This window comes from Mesoplodon densirostris, chromosome 3, assembly GCF_025265405.1.
Source record: "Mesoplodon densirostris isolate mMesDen1 chromosome 3, mMesDen1 primary haplotype, whole genome shotgun sequence".
In the NCBI taxonomy this organism is placed as follows: Eukaryota; Metazoa; Chordata; class Mammalia; order Artiodactyla; family Ziphiidae; genus Mesoplodon; species Mesoplodon densirostris.
The window spans coordinates 139,012,533-139,033,382 of NC_082663.1; the positions used below are offsets into that span (position 1 = coordinate 139,012,533).

General features: G+C 42.0%; 1 protein-coding gene across 1 annotated transcript in view; it reads left to right on the plus strand.

The window, feature by feature from the left end:
* Positions 1 to 20,850, plus strand: part of MGAT1 (alpha-1,3-mannosyl-glycoprotein 2-beta-N-acetylglucosaminyltransferase) — a 65,431-nt gene that overhangs the window by 10,653 nt on the left and 33,928 nt on the right. The window contains exon 2 of the mRNA XM_060093768.1: positions 933 to 1,012. The gene's annotated coding sequence lies outside the window, so the exon portion shown is untranslated. The remainder of the gene's footprint in view (positions 1 to 932; positions 1,013 to 20,850) is intronic.

The window sequence follows — 20,850 nt, forward strand, 5'->3', positions numbered from 1 at the left end:
TGGGTTCAAATAAGGACTCTTTCACTTATTCCCGGATGACTTAGACAAGTAACTAAACCTTCTGTTTTTTGCTTGTGTGTCCTCATCTACCTCTTCTTGGGATAATAATAGTAACAACCTCAGAGGTTGTAATGAAGGTTGGAGAAGTTAGTGTTATTAGAGCCCTTAGAAATGTGCCTGTACTGAGAAGCATTTGTAGAAGGGTGTGGGAAGTAAGTCTGGCAGTGTGGTGACCCCTGTCCAAGGACTCAAACATCTGGACACTCAGGCAATGGACTCTAGGCCCTTCCTCAAGCCAAGAAAATCCTCCAAGGGCCACCCTACACAATATTTGAGAAAAAAAATTTTCTTGGATAAGTTTACTCAGTGGTATCTTGCTTCTAAGCAAGAAATCCACTGTTTCTAAGCAAACATGCTTTGTCTTTTTTATTCTGGAAAAGGGGTCAACAGGAGGAGCCTCCAGCTCTAGTCCAGTGATCAAGAGTATGGGTGGGTCAAGGGCAGCTTCACACTTTCCTTGCTGGCTAGGCAGCCTGCCCACTCATGTTGTACACGCTTTGCTCTCCACTTCCTCCCCACCTCTATGTTTTCTTGGCAATAGATGTGCTGGCGATTACTGAAGTAAGGGTTGGTGAGAGCCAAGCTTCCACCATCTTAACCATGGGGTAAGTGTTCCTTAAGTTCTCAAAGAATAAAAGGAGGCCCTGGGATGGGCAGGAGAAGTTCCTCTGGTCTTGGATGCAAACCTTAGGGCCAGTATTTCAGTGAATGCAATAATTATGTCTATAATTTCCCCATCTGTAAAATGAGGGAAAAGACCCAACTCACAATGTTGCTCTGAGGATTAATTAAAAAGCACTTTGTATTTTTGTAAAACTTCATAAGAACATTATTGTCAAGTTAACTAATGATCTATCCCATTTTTTTTAAAGTTAAAGGAAGGTAATAACGAAGATGAGAGCAAAAATCAATGAAACAGAAAGCAACACAACAGAGAGGATCAAAGGTCAAGGTTGGTACTTTAAAAAGAGAATTAAAATTGATAGACCTCTGGTGTGATAAGAAAGAACAGAAAGCACAGATAATTACAACAGATCCCATAGGTTTTTTTTTTTTTTTTTCTGTATGTGGGCCTCTCACTGCTGTGGCCTCTCCTGTCGTGGAGCACAGGCTCCGGACGCGCAGGCTCAGTGGCCATGGCTCATGGGCCCAGACGCTCCGTGGCATGTGGGATCTTCCCGGACCAGGGCACAAACCCGTGTCCCCTGCATCGGCAGGCAGACTCTCAACCACTGCGCCACCAGGGAGGCCCCCACAGGTTATTTAGAAGTATATTTTTAATTTCTAAACATATAGGGACTTCTTAGTTATATTTTTTGTTATAACATTGTGGTCAGAAATCATACTCTATATGATTGCTATGCATTGAAGTTTGTTGAGATTTGTTTATGGCCCAGTGTGTATTTGACCTTAGTGAAGGTTTCACAGGCACTGGAAAAGAACATGTGTTCTGCAAATGCTGGGTGCAGTCACCTAGATAAAGACATTAGATCAATTTTGTAATGTATTGTTCAGATCTTCTCTGCTCATGAATTTTTATCTGCTTGTTCTATTGATTAATGAGATCATTGTTGAGTTATCCATTTCTATTTATAGTTCTGTGAATTTTGCTTTATATATTTGAAGTCGTTATTAGGTGCATGAAAATACAGAATTGTTATATCTTCCTGGTGTATTGAAACTTTAAGAAGTAAAACTCTATCTGTAGTAATGCCTTTGGCTTATTTTGGCTATTTTTTTCTGGTATTAATAACATCAGCTTCTTTTTGGTTATTGTTACCTGGCATAGCTCTTTCCATACTTTCACTTTCAGCCTTTCTGTGTCCTTATTTTAAATGTGCCTCTTGGAAATAGCATATAGTTGTTGCTGTTTTAAGTTTGATAACTTTTTTTAACAAGAGCATTAGGCCTTTAATATACAACTTCTGTTATGTTTTGCTTTCAATCTTATTCACTGATTTTATTTATCCCACATAATCTTAAGCCCTGTTATCTCTTTTCTTGCTTTCAGATTGGATTAGAATTATTCTATTAGAATTCTATCACAATTATTCTATTATTCTATTTTTCCCTCTGTTGATTTGGAAGTTGTACACTTTTTCCATTCTTTTAATGGGCAAGGAATTAAAAGATCCATTCTTGACTTATCAAAGCCTAGTGATAATTGATACTTTTATCTTCATCCTAGACAATGCAAGGATCTTAGAATACTTTAACTATTTATCTCATCTTATATGCTATTGTTTTGTGAATTTTAATTATGTATGTATAAATGTATAGATATGTATTAAAATACATTATTATTTTCTACACCAAATATTTATTTAGATTTATCCATATATTTACTGTTATAATTACTTTCCATTGCTCTTCATTCTTCTCTCCCTCCCTAACTTTCCTTGTGCAGTCATTTTCCTTGTGTCTGAAAAACTTTCTTTAAAACATTCTGTCCTGTTAGAGGTAGAACTTTCCAACTTTTGTTTGCCTAAAAACAGCTTATTCCACTTTTGTTCTTTTTTTTTGGAATTGAATAATGCCATTTATTTATTTATTATTACTTAATTAATTTGGCTGTGTTGGGTCTTAGTTGTGGCATGCAGGATCTTTCGTTGTGGCACACAGGCTTCTCTCTAGTTGTGGCACAAGGGCTCCAGAGCATGCGAGCTCAGCAGTTGTGGCCCACAGGCTTAGTTGCCCTGCATCATGTGGGATCTTAGTTCCCCAACCAGGGATCGAACCCACGTCCCCTGCATTGGAAGGCGGATTCTTAACCACTGGACCACCAGGGAAGTCCCCCACCTTCGTTCTTAACAGTTATTTTTTCTGGGAATAGAATTCTAGGTTGAGCATCACATTCTTTTGTCACATTGGAGGCATCAAGCCACCAATTTCTGACTTCTTCTCTAGCTGTTCATCTGCCTGTTTAATATGTTCTTTTGTTAACGGCTTCTTTAAGATTTTTTCTCTGTCTTTAGTTTATTCCAGTTTTACTATGATATGTTTAGGTATGGATTACCTTTTTAGTAAGTAATCCTGCTTGGGATTCTTAGGGCTGTTAAATTTGTAGATATGTATCTTTCTTCAGTTTTGGTAAATTTTCAGCCACTGTGTGCTTGAATATTTGTTCTATACCATTATCTTTCTCTTTCCTTCTGGGACTCCAAATAAAGGTATGTTAGACCTTCTCACTGTAACTCTTATGCCTCTTAATCTCTCATTTCCATCCCTTTGTCCCCTCACTCCCTACCCAGGCTTCATTCTGGATATAATTTATCTTCCAGTTCACTGTGTAATCTGCTATTAAATATATACTCTATTTTTCAGTTATGGACTTTCCATCTCCCTCCTTTCTTATAATTTGCCAAATTCTCAAATTTGTCTTTTATTTCCTTGAGCATTGTTATTTTAAAAGCTGTATCTGTATCAGCTTTCTCTGATCCCTGAGTATGTCACCAATCCCTTGCATTAGATTCCCTCCATCCAAATACTTAGAGTGGTTTATATGTTCCTGGTTGGAACCTGACTGTCACACTGCTATCTGCCAAGCTCTCAACCCTGCGCCTTATAACTTTCTACAGAATTCTTTCACAGCCTTTCCTTAGACTTTTTAAATCTTTTAGCAAAAGGGAACTTGGTTCAAGACCTTTAGAAGTTGTGGTCTAAAGCCAAGTAACTCACTGCATATTTTATACCATAATTTATTTAACCAGTCACCTAATGATAAACACTTCAGTTGTTTCCAGTTTTTTTCTAGTATAGAGTACTGCAATAAAATATATTTCCTTACCCTCAGCAGAATTGTTAAGAAAAATTTGCTTTTAAATTTTTGATAGATATTGTAAAATTGCCTTCCAAAAATATTACAACTTATAATTCCAACCATGGTGTGTGAAACTTTCTGTTTCCCATACCTTCACCAACACTAGGTGTTACACATGTTTTTCACCTTTGCCAAGCTGATATTTGACAAATGGTATCTTGCTGGGGTTTTTTTTTTCAAAATTAAAAAAAAATCTTGAAATAGTCTCAAAGAAAAATGGAAATTATAGTTTAAAACTGTTTTTTCCCTGAATCATTTGAGAATTAAGTTCCTAACAAGGCACCTCATTACATCTGAATACTTTTAGTGTATATTTCCTACAAGCAAGGACCTCCTACATCACCACCACACAACCATCAAAATCAGGAAATTAACATGGATTCATTACTATGAATGCTCTGACTCCATCCAGATTTCTTTAATTGTTCCAATAATGTCCTTTGGAATAAAAAGACCCAGTTTAGAATTATGTGTTGCTAATTCATTTTTGCTTCTTTTTAGTTTCTTTCAATCTAGAATAGAGCCTTAGTCCTATTCTCAAACTTGAGCAAATGTCAGAATCACATGGAGGGCTTGTTAAACACGGACTGCTGGGCCCCAGAGTTTCTGATTCAGTAGGTCTGGGTTGGCTGAGAATTTGCATTTCTATAAGTTCTTAGGAGAGGCAGATTCTGTTGGTCTGGGGACCACATTTTGGGAACTGCTGTTCTAGAACCTCTCCACATTAAAGTCCTCCAGCCCTGACTGGTTCCCGAGAGTTCATGAGGCAGTCAATAGGCTTGTGCATAAGGTGGAAAGTCAACACATAGTCTTGTCTTCTTAAAATTTAAAATAACGCTTCATACCATTAATAGGTACTTCTTTAAAAAAGGAATTACCGAATTTGGTTGTATTAGTTTCCACTTGCTGCTGTAACAAATCTCCAAAATTTGGTGGCTTAAAACAATATAGATGTATTATCTTAGAGTTCTGGAAATCAGAAATCTGAAATGGGTCTGAAATCTGAAGTTGTGCTAAAGTCAAGGTATCAGCAGGAGTTGTATTCTTTTTGGAGGCTTTAGAGGAGAATCCATTCCTTGTCTTTTTTAGCTTCTACAGGCTACCTGAGTTCCTTAGCTCATGGCCCCCTTCCATCTTCAAAGCAAACAATGGCCAGACAAGTCTTTCTCATGCTGTATCACTCTGATACTGACTCCTACCTCCCTCTTTCACTTACAAGGACCCTTGTGATTACACTGGACCCAGGGGGATAATGCAGAATAACTACCTCATATCAAGGTCCTAAACATCTGCAAAGTCCCTTTGCCATGTAAGGTAACATATTCACGGGTTCTAAGGATTAGGATGTAGACATCTTTGGGGTCCATTTTTCTGCCTACCACAGTGGTGAAAACCACTAGCTGTGTATCAAACTCTGTTCTCTCCTGTGGGCACACAGCTAGACTAATATCTTCCAGCCCTTTTTATAGTTGGTTGAGGACACATGACTAAGATCCCTCCAAAGGAATGTGAACAGAAATGTGTGTTCCTTCCATGCCAGGTCCATGAGAACCTCCTTTGCATGCTCTGCATGTTCTTCCCACTTTCTCTAGACCTTAGAGGATGGTGGAGCCTGTGTGCCTTAATGATCAACAAGAGGGGAACTACCCACTGACCTGAATACCCATCCTGGACTGCTAACGGTAAAGAATTAAATTTCTATAGCATAGAGGCTACACTGTAGAGCCATTGTATTTTGAGTCTACTTGTTATAGAACTTAGTCAGTCCTAACTAATACACTAACAAATGAGCATATTTCTTTTTTTTTGAATTTTATTTTATTATTTTTTATACAGCTGGTTCTTATTAGTTATCTCTATTATACATATTAGTGTATATATGTCAATCCCAATCTCCCAGTTCATCCCACCACCAGAGAATATTTCTTGATTCTCAATGCCCATTTTTCATAAGACCTACCCTCCTATTTCCCTAAGAAGACTGAGGTCATCTGAAATAGGCAACCACAATTTTTCACCTCTCCCCTTCAAACATTTATTGTGCAACAGGTACAATACTACAGGGCAGGTACACTACTAAGACCTGTGATGCCTGCTTTTTTATGTCTCTTTGAGCATACTTTACTTTCTTGTTGCCTTTTCTAAACCAGGTCCCCTTCCTTCAACTCTACACCCCTCCCCACCTTCTCAACTTTCTCCTCTCCACTGGCTCCCTAGCTTCCACTTTCAAACATGCTGGCTTTGACCCCAGTGTTAAGTCAGCCTTCCTTTACTCTGTTGTACCCTGAAATACTTCCCTTTTCACGTGCTTCCTTGCACTGTCAGACTTCAGGGAAGAGTGGATGGCAGCTGGGGCCTCACTTTTCTCCCGCTCTACACCTCTTTTCCACCATTCAGTCAGGTTTCCACATCTGCTTATCTAACTGAAATTTCCTGAGTCCCTCCTTGGTGCTAGAGATGAGGCAAGAATGAGAGGGTTGCTACCTTTATGCTGCTTCATTCCAGTATGTAAAACCATTAGATGGTCATGACAGTGACAGGGAGACAGGTAAGCAATGGTGGCAGAAATGATAGAAATCCAGAGTTAGGAGGGAGTGGAGACTGACCTGGTTTGGAGGTTCAGGGAAAGACAAAATGAAGAGGCAGTGTTCAAGCTGACAGCTGAGGGCTGATGGCTGAGGTTGAGTAGGTGTTAGCCAAGCAAAGGAGGAGGGAGAAATTTACAGGTAGATGGACGCACAGCTGGAGAAAGACTGACTTTGGAAGGCACCAGCAAGCACACATGGTAATTGGGGTCAAGGACGGGTGTGAAAGAGAGGAGAGTACTCTGGGGATGGGGTAGGGGATGGGAGCTAGGAGTTGGTGGTGGGGTAAGGAGAGGAGTTGTTAGGGAGCAAGATGAGGCATGGGGGGTCTGGGGGGGCGCTCCTGAAGTCATAGCTCAGACCCCGATCTCTGCTGCTGCGCTTTCGGAGCCTCCAGAAGTGCAATCCAGACCACCCTCCTCCCTGCTCCACAGCTCAAGGAAGCAGGGGACTCAGATTTTGACTAAAGGCCCATTCTAGCTTATCAAACCATGAGAGACACCAAGAAGAAGGATGAGAACTGCGGCTCCTTTTCTCCTAGCTTGTTTTCCAATGATTTTTCCCCTGGCTGCCCTGTCTCCAGCAGAGGAGAGGGCCTGCATGTGCGGGGCTGCTAGCCAGGAAGCCCTGGATCTGATTCGCTCTCCGGAGGTCCTAAGCGCCAAGCTATCCTGGGGCTGCCCCACAAAGATCCCAGATATGGGAGTGAGGTGGACTGTGAGCACTGCAGAAGGAGGTCTTGGTGCATAACGACTCCACCCATATCCTGCATTTAGAGACAGACAAACACTAGCATAGTTTTTAACAGCTCAAGGCCATGTCCCTGAGGATGACTACTCCAGCCCCCTGAAGTTCCTGCCTGGGAAAACTCAAAAGAATGTTCTGTTTGTTCCAGCCAACACTTGAAGATAGGGTCCCTGTCTCCCAGTCTCTGTAGGAGGGTAGGAGCCTAGCTTCCGTAAACGTCAGTTAGCAAATCCCAATGGCTTAATCCCGCTTTTTGTTTGTTTCCATTTCCCTGACTCTGCTCCCACCCTTCCTCATTTCCTCCTCCCTACTCCCTCATTCTCCCTTTAAAACGCCCAGTTTTACACAAATTGAAATAGAGTTTAGTTTACACTGGACCCTCTTCCCTATTGCAATAGTTATCGAATAAAATCTGTTCTTACTGCTTTGATTAGTATCTAGCTTTATCTTTGACAGCTGGAAAGTAGTATTTCACCCACCTCCCCCATCACCACCAATTAGGATGGTGATGGATGCTTTAAGTGAGATCTTAAATGAAGGTAGCTTAGACAAGATGAAGGTCTGAAACAGCAGCTCAGGGCTGCTATGGTGGCTCTGCAATCTTCAGGGACTCAGGCTCCCATTATCTTGTTACTCAGCTTTCTCTTGTGCTGCTTCCTTCCTGTGGGCCAAGGAGGCTACCCCAGATCCAGCCTGCATTCCAGTCAGCAGGACCTTCCTGGAGGAGCAGGATGTGACAGGCACACTTGGCTCAAGGGGAGATCAGCATTTGCCTTGAGGGGAGTCCTGGAAATGGGGTGGGGGCAGCCATGACACCTGACAAATACTATTCTCATGTCAGAAGAAGAGCCAAATATGGGGATAACTAGCCCCCCTCCCATCCCACCTCACCTAGTACCTCCGAAGACACTGGGTGAAGGGGGACTTTGGTGGTAATTACTGGGGGAGAGTGAAGATGTAGCACATCCATTGTGAAGACATTTCATGAGGAAACCCAGTAACTGCCCTTGAAGCAAAATGGAATTTTTCAATCTTGGTATTCTTGGTATCTTCTCCTGAGGTTGAGAACTGTTAGGTATGAGTGTGGGAGAGAGATTGGGTGGGGGGAGGGTGGGAAAGCAGATGAACTTCCTATGTGAGGAGGTGGAGCCTGGCTGTGGACAGTCCCACCACCACTCACCTCAGATTCCTCTGACTGAGTCAGACTGGCCATGGCCGGGGGTTCAGGCATAGTTCCAAGTTGTAACAAGTGCTTTTGGCTGAGTCACCTCACTGATTTGAGCGTCTCTCTTCTTTGTAAGCAGAAAAACGAATTTCTCAGATAGAAATTTAGATAGAAACCTCAAATAGGTGATAGGGGAGCTTCTCAGATAGAGAAGAGAAAACTGGGGTGTTGCCCACTGGGTCAGATTCTTATGAAGGATTTGAATAACCTCCAAAGAATTAGGTATGGCAGAGACTCCTAGCTACTCAGAGGCACCCAGTCTTGCCTTCTTCCATGTAGTAATCAGATCCCTCCCTGCAGTTTTTGGCAGGGCATGTGCCCAGCTTCCCTTCAAGCTTTTGGACAAAGGGATGTGAGCAGAACTGAAGGACAACTTCCAGGTAATGTCCTTTAAAAAAAAGCTTTTTAGCCCTCTGCTCGTTCTGCCCCTTCCACCTGGCTGGGAAAGGGGACAACTGAAGTGGCACTGGAGTGACATCTTGGATCCACAGGTAGACGCCATGTATTGATGATGGCAATGCCGACATTCCTGCCTCCGTACCCAGTGACCTTGTGGAGCAGTTCAGCTAGTACTCTGTACCGTCTACCTGCCCATCTCTGTACTGTTAACTAAAAGGGAAACGGAGGCCTGTCTTGTTAAAGCCAATGTGTTTGGGGTCTTTTTGTACAAGTGGCTTAGCCAGTTGCCTAACTAGGAAACCAAGTCTAAAAGGAGCACTGTTTGATACCCTCTACATTACTTACTCCAAGCCTTCAGCAACACTCAACTTACGAATGACGATGTTGCTTATTATGGCACATGTCCCCATGTGGCTTTGGCCCACTTTTAAAGCTTCCTGAGTTCCATCCCAATGGAGAAATCTGTAGCCTGGCTGGATGAGAGTATCAGAAAAGTTGGTTTGTCCAGTCAGTCAGATGCTAATTTATAAACTGACACAAGAACACAAAGAAAATTAGTAGAAAATATGATTTCTGTTCCTTTTTCTCCTTGCATCATTTCCTGCCAACTCCCACCTTTTCTTTATTCTTATCACTCTTCCTCACTTCTCTTTCCCCTTGGTTTTTCTCTGGAGTACCTAAATAAGTTGTTCAAACATGTGCCATTCCATGGGTCATCAATGATGGCTCATGGAAAATTAGGAAGGCAAAGCATCCAGGACACAGCTGACTGCTGGCAACTCAAGCACCAGGAGATGGCAAAACCACATGAGAACTATACACTGTAGCAGGGAATTTTCTTCTTGTTGATACACTGCTCAGTTTCAGAAGGAAAACAAAAAGGGCAGAGAGTCACCTGCAAATAAAAAGCGTCAGTAAAAATACTGATACATAGAGTGTTCAATAAACCTTCTTTTCAAATTGAAAACTTAATAATTGTCACCATTTGTCAGGCGTAAGTCTAGGTGTCTCACATATATGATCTCTTAATTTTTACAGATCCACTCAAGGTAACCATTCTTATTCCCATTTTACAAATTAGAAAACTTGAGTTCAGATGAGTAAGATTTGGGATTTGAACCCACCCTTTGACTTTTTCCCCCCATATCACTCTGCCTCCCACTTTAGACAAGAAATATAAAGTGTTAAAAACTAGCCTTGGAAGATGTGATGTTTAATTTCATGTGTCAGCTTGGCTGGGCCACGGTGCCTAGATATTTGGTTAAACATTATTTTAGATGTTTCTGTCAGAGTCTTTTTGGGTGAGATTTACAAATTGATTGACTTTAATATGTGTGGGCCTTGTCCAATCAGCTGAAGGCCTGTATGGTGCAGAAAGACTGACCTCCCCTGGGCTAGAAGGAATTGTGCCAGCTGTGAGCCTTTGGACTTGAACTGCAACATCAACTCTTCCCTGCAGCTCTCCAGCCTGCTGGCCCACCCTGCAGGTTTTGGACTTGCCAGCCTCCATAATTGCATGAGCCATTTCCTTAAAATCAATCACTCTCTTCTCCTTTTCTTCCTCCTCCCTCCTCCCCCTCCTCCTCCTCCCTCCTCCCCTCCTCCCTCTCTTCCCCTTCTTCTTCTTCTTCCCCTTCCTCTTCCCCTTCTTCTTCCTCTTCCTCTTCTTCTTCTCCTCCTCCCACTCCTCCTCCTTCTCCTTCTTCTTCTTCCTCTCTCTCTCTCTCTCTCACACACACACACACATGCACGATAAGTAGATAGACAGACAGACACATGCTCTTTATTCTGCTTCTATGGAGAAGCCCAACTTACGAGGAGGAGAGAGAATTATAAAATGGAGGGAAGAAAACAGTGTTCTCAGAAATGAATGGTGGTAGATTGGAACCGACAAGAATCAGAGAAAGTGAAGGAAGTTGATTTACCGCTGTATGCTGCTCTGAACTACTTTCCTGCAAATTTCAGGGATTACTCTGAGAATGGCACAGCCACACACATACTCAGGAGGTAAGTGAGCTAATCTAAAAAGGCTGAGGCCAGAGCAGAGTCCTCTCCTAGTTTATAACTATGCATCTGTGGCAGAGTTCCTCTTCCTGGCTTTGTAGGAGGACTACTATTCCCACTTTCCTTTGCAGTTAAGGGTGATCATGTGACTGAGTTCTGGCCAAGGAAATGTGGATGGTGTGATATAAGCTACTTCCTGGCTTGGCACGTAAAAAATTCTGTAATCTTCCAGCTCTCTCTTCCACTGTTCCAGAAACCTGGGAAGTTTATATTTCAAAATTAGTTGACTAGAAGATGTAGGAGGGCCACCAGCACCATATTAGACTTTGCATGAATAAGAAATAGACTTTTAAGCACATTAACTCACTGAGATTTGGTGTTTATTTGTTCCCTTCTCTAGGCTACTCTGTCCTAAGGAAGGCAACATCCATTAGTCTCTGTCTTGCTTTTGCCCATTGTCACTTCCTCCAAGGCCTAGCACAATGCTTGACACAGAGAAGACACTCAGTAAATACTTGTTGAATGAATGAATGAATGGTGTACTAGCTAACTATGGTTCTAAGATGCCGTAACAGAGATGCAAAAATCCAGCAGTGTAAATGACATATGTGTAACAGTCCAGAGGTAGGACTGGCTGTGCCATCTGCCTCTGGGCCAGATGACTGCCGCAGTCCCACCATGCCCCCAGGTGATGGGCAGGGGAAAGACAGGGCATTTCCGATCCTTACAAGGGGAAGGCTGCACACATTGCTTCCCCTCACATCCCTTTGGCCAAAACTTAGTTGCAAGGACACACCAAGCTGCAAGGAAAGCTGAGGTCAATTGAATGATCTGCCTGCAATTCTTCCTCTCCTCCGCGCTCTTGGCGATGTTCACCCAGATGGAGAGTACTTCCCTACCCCATTGATTTTGGGCTTCGGCCAGAGGCATATGTGGCAGAAGTGACAGCATATCAGTTCTGAGCCGAGGCCTTAACTGGCCCCTTGTGTTTCTGTTCGCCCTACGGGCACAGCTGTCACCCTACATTCAGAAGAGCTTGCCCTAGGTAGCCATTGGTCCAGAGGATGAGAGACAAGTGGAGCAGCCCTAAATCAGTTAGCCTCTGCTGATCTGAAAGAAAAATAAATGGCTTTTTTGGGGAAACTACTGAGATTTGGGGGTTGCTTATTATGCAGCATTAATGCAGCAGAAACCTAATGCTGTGGTCATGAACTCAGCCTTAACTGAAGAGTTCTACTATTAAATAGGGGGAAATGAGCATTATTAGTGTACTATGACCATTCTGTGGGTATAAGAAGGACACCTCCCTGGATGGAGCAGAAACAACCTGACCTGTGGGGGACTCCTTTATGAGTCCAGAGCATTGCCTAGCCAGCCTAGTTAGCATGAATATAATGTGAGGTGGCACGCTTTCCTGGGACTCTGTCATGGGTGGAGGCACTGAAGGTTGGCTAACCTGGGGCCAGTCACCTTGGTGAGAGCAGAAGAGGGCGTGGGGGTAGCAATTCTGTCTGGAGGCATCTTGGGAATAAAGTGCAAGTTGTGGGTAGGAGGAATGGTGATAATAGAAAATTCTGTCAAAACAAATGCAATAGTCACATTAACAAAACAAGTTTGGGAGGAGTTTTCCCCATGAGTCAAGAGGTGGTGCGAATAATAGAAGCCTGAAATAACTGTGTATATTACTATATTTGTTAATTCGTGTCTATCTGTTGCCAATACAGCTGTAGAGAATGATGCTATTCCTATCTGAATCCTATACGAGATTTGCAATGCATGGAAAAGATGACTGATACCTCTATCAGATCAATCAAAATTTACGTCTAAAATACATTTTCTCCATGGTGCCTCAGTGCCTCAGTACTCACAGTTTACGCCCTGGAAAGGTTTTTCAAAGGAAGCAGCTCTGTACTGCTCGCTGGTTATTCTGCCAACTAAGAATTGAGGTGTGCGTAATGGCATCAAATATTTTCTCCTTGGGAAATTGCTAGAGACCTGCAAGAGGTAAAAAGCTTTTGAAAGCATAGCAATTTGGGTGTGACTGTCCATTTTGAGGTGGATGAATTAATCCCTGATAAAGTATTGGCTGCTTACTGGAAACTGAGGAAAATAAAACGTGGTTTAAAACATTTCTTCAAATGTGAATATATCCTACATTTTACCTAGATTTTTTCGGTGTTTATCTCCCAACATTTTATTGTGAAAATTTAAAAACACTTAACAAGTACGTTATGCCTTCCATCTAGATACAATGTTTATTTATTTATTTATACAGCAGGTTCTTATTAGTCATCCATTTTATACACATCAGTGTATACATGTCAATCCCAATCTCCCAATTCATCACACCACCACCACCACCAAGCCTCCGCCACTTTCCCCCTTTGGTGTCCATACATTTTTTCTCTACTTCTGTGTCTCAATTTCTGCTCTGCAAACCGGTTCATCTGTACCATTTTCTAGGTTCCACATATATGCGTTAATATACGATATTTGTTTTTCTCTTTCTGACTTACTTCACTCTGTATGACAGTCTCTAGATGCACCCACATCTCTACAAATGACCCAAGTTCGTTCCTTTTTATGGCTGAGTAATATTCCATTGTATATATGTACCACATCTTCTTTATCCATTCATCTGTCAGTGGACACATATTTAAATATTTTTAATTGTCCCTTAAAGACTTCTATGCAGTTTCACCTGTGATCTAATCAAGGTTTGTGGGGTCTATCTGGAGGTTAACCTAGAAAATCTCCCCCACCTTAACTTCTGTTTGGTTTTGACTTATGACATCGACTTTTGAAGAGTCCAGGCCAGGGGTTTATAGAGAGTTGCACATTCTTCATTTGTCTGATTGTTTCCTGACGGTGTTCTTTAACTTTTTCTTTTATGCCTGTATTGCCCTTAAAATGGAAATTCAGTCTGGAGGCTTGATTAGTTTTGGGTTAAACGTCATTTGCAAGAATGCTTCAGAGGCATCTCATGAAGAGGTTAACATGTTGGGTTTTTCCACTACGAGTGATGCTAAAGGTGATGACTGGGTTGAGAAAGTGACTGCCATACTTCCATGGAGAAGCACTTGCCTGGGAACAGAGACCGAGGCAAAGTTTACATGCTAGTGTTTTATGATGGGTACGATCCCATGGGAGCCAAAAAGGGGAAAAAGAATTAAGGCAGAAAAGGAGGAAAACGAATAAAAGGTGGTTCATTGCTGAGCTGGCAATGGCTTCATAAGCAGCCTGGCTGGTCACTTGGTCATGTGCGACATCTTCAGAGTTGCCGTGTGACACTGTTACATCCTGGAGGACTCCTCCAGGATAAAGCCTGTGGGGTGTTGATGTATCTGTACTTCTGGACTGTGTTACTAGGTGCCTCTGGGCAGCCACTGGAAAAACCAGGGCCTCCATGGGTCCTGCTGCATTGGACCTGGCCATGGGAGCAGCTGCAGCTTCGGCCCTGGAAGGTGTAATGGCAGCCTTGCCAAAGCAGAGACGTCTGTCATTGTAGGAGATGAGGTGACAAGGTGGAGGCCGAAACTTTACAACCATCACTGAGGCCAGCTTATCCAGCAATCAGGGCAAGTGGGTCCTGAGGGACAGGCAAGGCCAAATGCATCTGTGGGGGTGGGTGTACATTGCATCGGGTACCAAAGGAACATCTTTCCCTTTGAAATTAATAATGATCTGTGGAGTAGTACTTCGCCCCTGTGGGAATAACCTATTGCCCAACCACCTTTCATGTAGTGATTGTAGTACCCATTTGATTATTCTTGCCTGTGCCAGTTATTATATTGGGAGAGGCAAGACAGGGGGGCTAGTTGGACTCATTGCCACTAGAGTGTTTTTTCTAGGCTCTTTTAGGAACACAACTAGGAGACCATATATACATATATATATGGGGGGGGAATATGAATTGTATGAGTTCATATTGTCATTGGCATTCAACATAATTTTTTTTCTTAAATTCTCTTTTATTTTATTTTTAACCTCTTATACTGGAAATTCCTTGTTCCCAATAATATTACTGTATGTACAGTCAGAGTAGATTGTTTAGGTTACCTCAAATAAGTTTCTTTTTCATTGTTGTTTGAATAACCAGTTTCATATAGAATTGGGCCATTTGTTTCTTTTAAGGTCCAACTTTAGGGCAGCCATTTGTTTCTTTTAAGGTCCAACTTTAGGGCGGCCATTTGTTTCTTTTAAGGTCCAACTTTAGGGCATTTTTCCTTTATGATTTACTCTTATTTCTGAATATGTAAACTACATGGTTCAAAAACCAATATTGTATAAACACGTTTAGTCAGAGAAGTCTCACTCCCATGAATATCATGTCCACCCTGTTCCAAGCTACCCCTTATAGATAACCATTTTTATTAGTTTCTGGTTTCTCCTTTCCTATACTTTTTTTTTGCAAAGATAAGCAAATACATATGTACATCTTAATTTCTGCTTCTTTCTTATACAAAATGTGGCATAGTATATATTGTCTTGCTTTTTTTCTCTTAATATATATCAAAGGACTCATTCCATACTTTAAGGTTCATAGATAACTTAAATGCTAAAGTTTACTAGCTGTTTACTATCTATCTATCTAGTCTATATCTCTCTATATATCTCAAGTGTATTAGTCAGAGTAGGCTAGTCAATGCTGCAGTAACAAATAAACCCCCAAATCTTAATGACTTTACAAAGAAAGGTTGATTTCTTGCTTATATAAAGTCTTATGTGGGTTGGGCAATCTTCCTTTGTCTTGTAGCCACATGAGCTAAAACATGTGCCCCCATAGTAGCCAGGTTAGGTAGCCAGGCCTAGAAATAGCCCACACCACAGCCCAGTCACACGGCCCCAAACTAACTACAAGGGAGGTTGAAAATGTGGTGTCAAGTTCATAAAGAGGAAACAGAAATGGAATTTGGTGAATGTATAGCATTGTCTCTCCCATGCCAGGCTTTATATTTATTCTCTCATATAAACCCACAACAGCTCTACAGGTTAGGTACTTTGGTTTTTCCCATCTTACATTTAAGGATGTTGAGGCTCCAAGGCCTTATGTGCCTGTCAAAATCACAGTGTTCCTGTGTGTTAGAATTAGTTTCAAATCCCGGTGTATCTGCTTCCGAAGCCTGTACATTCCATGGCCAACCAGTATTGTCCACTGAAAAAAGCATGGCAAATCCATTTCATCCACACATAAATGTAAAATTTGGAGAAACAGAGGTTGGAGCAATTGGTACAGGACAATAAGTATTGATACTTAAGATTTATAAGCTATTTTCCTACAAAAGAGCTCAAGATAAAAATTAAATCCCTGGAACAATAAAGACTAAAACATCACAGGACACAATGTTTTAGTAACAGTGGATGATAAAATAGCTTTATTTATAATTTCTGAATCAAGAGCTAATTGTTATAGGAATTTTTAAAAATTTCAAAGTGAAACTGCAAACATTTTTTCTTCCTCTTTCTAAGTAAAAGCATCATATATTCTTTGCATGAGAGAAATTATGACTCTTTCAAAACAATTTAGGGTAGCTTTGGGGAATTATCCTAAGTAATCTCCATGGATTTCAAAGTCGAAAAGCCTTCCCTTTAGAGGAGGAAATAAAACAAATGTGAAAAACCACTATGGCCATTTGGACAGTGCCTTTAGTTCCACATTAACACTTATATTTAATGCCTAAGATTGGGTACAACAATATATGATTCCAATGTACGCTTTTAGTAAGCGATTACAGCAAAATGAACAACACTGGGAACTCTTAAGTGATTTAAATGAAGGATTGGCCATCTATATGCAGAGACTGCAGATTCCATGAAAAGATAAGGTGGTTCCAGAGGGTGATTTTTCCAGAACAAGGCAAAGCTTACCCTATCCTGTGAGTGTGAAACTAAATCATCCTGGCTGTTGATCCAATACAGTTTTCACAATAATGCCCTGCAAGTCTCAACATCATATCAGTACCTTTCAAACATTTTGGACCATGACCACAGTAAGAAACATCATTAACTATGTACATGCACAGTGACTCACAGATACAGAAGATTTTTTTGAGATAAACTGCAGGCAGTACACTCTGATTGCCTCCCCTAACCCACCCTACCCCCTACTCAAAATGCTGGCATGACCTGGGTTCACAACCTGTAGGAGTTGTGACCCGCAGTTTGAAACCCCTGAGCTATTGCCTATTGCTTTGGCTGGCCAATCAAACTAGGCTGTGTAGAATAGTTCTTTTCTCTTTTTGTCTCACAGCTCCCAGAGGGAAGAGGGACCCAGTGCTTAGAGAGGGAACTGTCACCTGGGAGTTAGTAACCAAATCCCAGAGCCTGGAGAAGTCAGCACCATTTGTGGAAGCTCCCACCTTTGCCAAGACATGACAAGACCCTACTACTTTAATACCATCCTCAAAATGTTGAGGTTCACTTAGCATGTTGTCCTGTTACTAGAAATGCCAGATTTAGCAAAACAAATTTTTTTAAAAAAGGACACCCAGTTAAATTTGAATTTCAGATAAACAAGGAATAGTCTTTTTTAGTGTAAGTATGTCTCATACAATAGCAATTATTCCTTGTTTGTCTTTTTTTAGTGTAAGTATGTCTTATGCAAAAACAATTATTCCTTGTGTGATGTTCAGATTTAACTGGTTGTCCAGTATTTCATCTGGCAACTCAACTGGTTGCACGCCCTGTCCCTTTACTTTGAAGGTCCTCAATCTGATGGATGGATCTAGGCTGGACAGGATGTGGGCACTGCTGCTGGGAGGAAGGGGGGACACCTAGTTCAGTCTCCTTCTGCTCCCCTCAATTTTCATTGCTGGCTTCACACCCCGCAGCCCCTGAAGGGTTCCCTCATCTGGAGGGCAGTGTATTTCAGTGGATTGGCAAGGTGGCACAAACCCTGCTCCTGCTGTGTCCACTTGACTCCTCAGTCCTCCTGGACCTTGGCATGCCAAACCTCTGGGATATATACTGTCCCACTGCCACCTGTAGCTCAGTGGCAAAGGGACAGTCACCAGCCCTATCCAGCTGTTGAACAGAACTCCAGTCTCTCCTTCGTGTAGTCACTCCAGTCTCTGCAAGTGATCCGCTCAGTGAGGGAGAGCCCACTGGGAGGACAGGAACTCACTTCCTACTTCACTCCTCCAGAGCCTACATCCCCAAGCCCCCTCTGCCTCCCCTTGCCCCCAATTCTTTACATCCCAAAGGACAGTCTTGCCTTTTCCATCGAAGCACACTTTCTGTCCCACGTAGGCCAAGTCTATTCATCCCCTCAGAATTAGGACCACTGGACTTGGTTTTTCTTCTCACTTCCCCTTCCCCACCCCCTGGCAGATAATTGGTTACTTAGAAATGGCTCACAAATGGATGGTTTAGTGAAGTGACTCGATCTTCCCTGCCTCCCTGCTGTTCCCAGCGGTTCCCTTAATGTTTGATTAACAAGAAGGACAAATGTCACCTCCTGGTCAAAGCTTCAGGTTGAGTTCTGAGCTCTGGGGCTTTGCAGGGCCTCCCTCCATGGCCTGGGTTGTGTTGTGAGGCTGTTGACCTGTCTGTTTCTTCAATGGGCTGTGAGCAGCCCGAGGACAGGGGCTCCACATTTGTGGAATCACACATGAAGTGGAGTCTGCTGTAGCTGGACAGAGAGGGGCAGTTGAAAATTATGGGCCATTGTCCTTGGTATACCTTCTGTTTGCTTTCATCAAACTTTTTCAGTAAACACGCCTTCTTCCCTCTGACTACCAAGACCCAGCGAGACCTGCTGCCCAGGTCACAATTCCTTCTGGGGCCTCCTCTCCCTTTGTTAACACTTACTCATCCAGACCTTTCTGCCAGGGCCATCTGGGTCTTCCAAAGTGGCATTAAAATAAATAAATAAATGAATAAATAAATAAATAAATAAATGAGTCGTTGCTAATGTGTAAATGATTGTCATTGGGGTACATTTGAAATTTTGTATTTTAAAGAAACTAACAGGTATTATTAAGCTCTGCTATATGTGCCTCACATTGTTAGTGTCACGTAAGGTTAAGGCAGAAGTTCCTGCATTCAAGAGTCATACTGGAAGACAAGATTTAAATACATAAAAGCCCGTTTTAAAACGACCCAAAGAGACTAGTAGGTAATAAAATGCATTTCAAGTGGCTTATAAAGGTCATATAATGACACTGTGTTTCATCATCTGTGGAGGACTTGATAAGGTTATTCCTGAGGTTTCTTTATTTGTTCCAAATAAATCACCAAGTAGGTCTTTCAAATTTTATAATAATAAAGTAACATGATATTGGTACTCACTATGTGCCAGGCACCATTGCTGGCAACTCCTTCAGTCCTTACAAGAGTACCATGAGGTGGCCATTATTCATTTCCCATTTGGCAGGTGGGGGGAACTTAGGCATTGAGAGGTTAAATAATTGCCCACGGCACAGAGTTTTGTGGTGGAGCTGGCAGTTGAATCCAAGGCATGAGGACCTTGAGTGTGAACATAATGGCTATGCCATGCATGGCGTCACTCTACACAGACCTACACTTGCACTTTCCCATACTTTTCAGATGGCACTTCCTTACTTTTTAAATGGGAACACCATGTATTATTCTTGGAATGCCTATTCTATTTTCCATTAACCCACAAACTTGGCCCTCTTTGTTCAAACCTGTACAATCTGCAACCAAGTTTCTAACATTTCTTGGCTATCTCTTCTCTAGGGATTTGGTTGAGTGGAATCTATAAATTTCATTCAGATTTGAGCCCAAAGTCCTGCCTCATCCACTACACCACATTTCTTCTTTTTCTCAAAATTTATCAGGTTAAATCTTCAACCTTTTGTATTTTTCTTTTCTACCTTTCTTAGTTTCAATTCCACAGCCTCCCTGGGAGGATTTCCATGCTAAAGGGCTTCACTTAAACTTTGATTTCTTCTGTGGCTGCTCACACTCCACCGGAGTCTCTCGAGATACTGCTGGGGGTGAGGTGGAACTGAGGGATGAGGAAAGGAGTGAGACTAGGGACAGCTGTACCACAATGAATTCCAATGCACGGCAAAGAAGAATCAGCACTGACAGCTACTAAGGTTTCAAGGAGGGAGTGACATCTGAGCTGGTAATAGAGGACTTCTGAGGACTTTGGTGGGTGGAGGAGGAAGAAGTGGCACCCCAAGCTGAGGGAGGGGAGATGAATCTGGAGTCTCTGTGCTCCTCAGACCAGCCATCCCCGATCTCTTCCCTGGAGCAAACTGCCTCTGGTTTTTCAGGTACTGACAAAGCCCAGAAAAAAAAAGTAAATCAAATGTTTTACTTGAAATCTCCTCGCTCTGGGTTGCAGCTGAGTAATGCGTTCCATTTCATACATCACACCCAATTCTCTACTGAAATTCCAATTATTTTTCGCCCACTCAAGAAGGCATGTCAGAATGCAAGTTTAATATTCCCCAAGACGTGACCTCAAATGGGTCTGATTTATTTAAAAGCAGCAATCATCTGAAAAGCTCAGTCCTTTAACAGTTACCAGGAGTGAATCAGTGCATGACACAATGCAGAGGTGATTGCCACACAGCAGTGAGATAACTGGGAGGTGGCAGGCAGAGGAAGGAGGGGATTAACTCCAAGAACCTGGTGGCTCCTTAAAAAATTTTTTAACTTTTTGCCATGAACAGTTTCCAGATGATACCTAATGAGTGTTTGCTAGGGGTGTTGGATTACCTTTAATTTCTGTTCTTCCATTATTCTGGAGGAGTCTGATATTGGTTTGGGGGTGGGGGATAGGGCATGTGAGAACCACACCTTTGTCTCAAAACAAGGTGGAAAACAGTGAATCACACACCTAGCAAAAGATCAGAGATGGTATTTTTTTTAGTATTAAAAAATGTATTAGAATGGTTCAAATATGGTTGTAATAGTTTCAAGGTGGAAATGCTATGATTTCCTGAGTGCTAGTGTATATTTCCTCATGACTCAGAATTTTTTTTTATACAGCAGGTTCTTATTAGTCATCCATTTTTTACACATCAGTGTATACA